At 38.4% G+C, this 2,500-nt stretch overlaps 1 protein-coding gene across 1 annotated transcript in view; it reads left to right on the top strand.

The window, feature by feature from the left end:
* LOC124008319 (ladderlectin-like) overlaps positions 1 to 2,500 on the top strand; it is a 56,570-nt gene that overhangs the window by 1,505 nt on the left and 52,565 nt on the right. The gene's annotated exons all lie outside the window — the stretch shown is intronic.

The following is a 2,500-nucleotide window of genomic DNA, read 5'->3' as shown; positions in this document are numbered from 1 at the left end:
TCACGTAATGTTTACTGAATATACAAGAGCAGAACTTTACAATGGAACTCTATGGGTCAACCTGGATCAGAACATTAGAATCAGAACTCTATGGATCAACCTGGATCAGAACATTAGAATCAGAACTCTATGGATCAACCTGGATCAGAACTTTAGAATGGAACTCTATGGGTCAACCTGGATCAGAACATTAGAATGGAACTCTATGGGTCAACCTGGATCAGAACATTAGAATGGAACTCTATGGGTCAACCTGGATCAGAACATTAGAATCAGAACTCTATGGATCAACCTGGATCAGAACATTAGAATCAGAACTCTATGGATCAACCTGGATCAGAACTTTAGAATGGAACTCTATGGGTCAACCTGGATCAGAACATTAGAATGGAACTCTATGGGTCAACCTGGATCAGAACATTAGAATGGAACTCTATGGGTCAACCTGGATCAGAACATTAGAATCAGAACATTAGAATCAGAACATTAGAATCAGAACTCTATGGGTCAACCTGGATTAGAACATTAGAATCAGAACATTAGAATGGAACTCTATGGGTCAACCTGGATTAGAACATTAGAATGGAACTCTATGGGTCGACCTGGATCAGAACATTAGAATCAGAACATTAGAATCAGAACTCTATGGGTCAACCTGGATCAGAACATTAGAATCAGAACATTAGAATCAGAACATTCGAATCAGAACATTAGGATCAGAACTCTATGGGTCAACCTGAATCAGAACATTAGAATGGAACTCTATGGGTCAACCTGGATTAGAACATTAGAATCAGAACATTAGAATGGAACTCTATGGGTCAACCTGGATTAGAACATTAGAATCAGAACATTAGAATGGAACGCTATGGGTCAACCTGGATTAGAACATTAGAATCAGAACATTAGAATGGAACTCTATGGGTCAACCTCGATTAGAACATTAGAATCAGAACATTAGAATGGAACTCTATGGGTCAACCTGGATCAGATCATTAGAATGTAACTCTAAGGGTCAACCTGGATTAGAACTTTAGAATGGAACTCTATGGGTCAACCTCAATTAGAACATTAGAATCAGAACATTAGAATGGAACTCTATGGGTCAACCTGGATTAGAACTTTAGAATGGAACTCTATGGGTCAACCTGGATTAGAACATTAGAATGGAACTCTATGGGTCAACCTGGATTAGAACTTTAGAATGGAACTCTATGGGTCAACCTGGATTAGAACTTTAGAATGGAACTCTATGGGTCAACCTGGATTAGAACATTAGAATCAGAACATTAGAATGTAACTCTATGGGTCAACCTGGATTAGAACATTGGAATCAGAACATTAGAATGGAACTCTATGGGTCAACCTGGATTAGAACATTAGAATCAGACCATTAGAATGGAACTATATGGGTCAACCTGGATCAGAATTTTAGAATGGAACTCTATGGGTCAACCTGGATTAGAACATTAGAATCAGAACATTAGAATGGAACTCTATGGGTCAACCTGGATTAGAACATTAGAATCAGAACATTAGAATGGAACTCTATGGGTCAACCTGGATCAGAACTTTAGAATGTAACTCTATGGGTCAACCTGGATTAGAACTTTAGAATGGAACTCTATGGGTCAACCTGGATTAGAACATTGGAATGGAACTCTATGGGTCAACATGGATTAGAATTTTAGAATGGAACTCTATGGGTCAACCTGGATTAGAACTTTAGAATGGAACTCTATGGGTCAACCTGGATTAGAACACTAGAATCATAACATTAGAATGGAACTCTATGGGTCAACCTGGATCAGAACTTTAGAATGGAACTCTATGGGTCAACCTGGATTAGAACATAGGAATCAGAACATTAGAATGGAACTCTATGGGTCAACCTGGATTAGAACATTAGAATCAGAACATTAAAATGGAACTCTATGGGTCAACCTGGATTAGAACATTAGAATCAGAACATTAGAATGTAACTCTATGGGTCAACCTGGATTAGAACTTTAGAATGGAACTCTATGGGTCAACCTGGATTAGAACATTGGAATGGAACTCTATGGGTCAACCTGGATTAGAACTTTAGAATGGAAATCTATGGGTCAACCTTGATTAGAACATTAGAATCAGACCATTAGAATGGAACTCTATGGGTCAACCTGGATCAGAACATTAGAATGGAACTCTATGGGTCAACCTGGATTAGAACATTAGAATCAGAACATTAGAATGGAACTCTATGGGTCAACCTGGATCAGAACTTTAGAATGGAACTCTATGGGTCAACCTGGATTAGAACATTAGAATCAGAACATTAGAATGGAACTCTATGGGTCAACCTGGATTAGAACATTAGAATCAGAACATTAGAATGGAACTCTATGGGTCAACCTGGATCAGAACTTTAGCATGGTACTCTATGAGCCACACACTCTAGGAGCTCAGAAGCAATAATTGAATAATGTGATATGTGTTCTACTCTGCTACTCTGCTAACC

The sequence above is a fragment of the Oncorhynchus gorbuscha genome, linkage group LG21 (assembly GCF_021184085.1).
Source record: "Oncorhynchus gorbuscha isolate QuinsamMale2020 ecotype Even-year linkage group LG21, OgorEven_v1.0, whole genome shotgun sequence".
NCBI lineage: Eukaryota > Metazoa > Chordata > Actinopteri > Salmoniformes > Salmonidae > Oncorhynchus > Oncorhynchus gorbuscha.
Note: the sequence above shows the minus strand (reverse complement) of the source record. Positions and strands in the feature narration are given on the sequence as shown.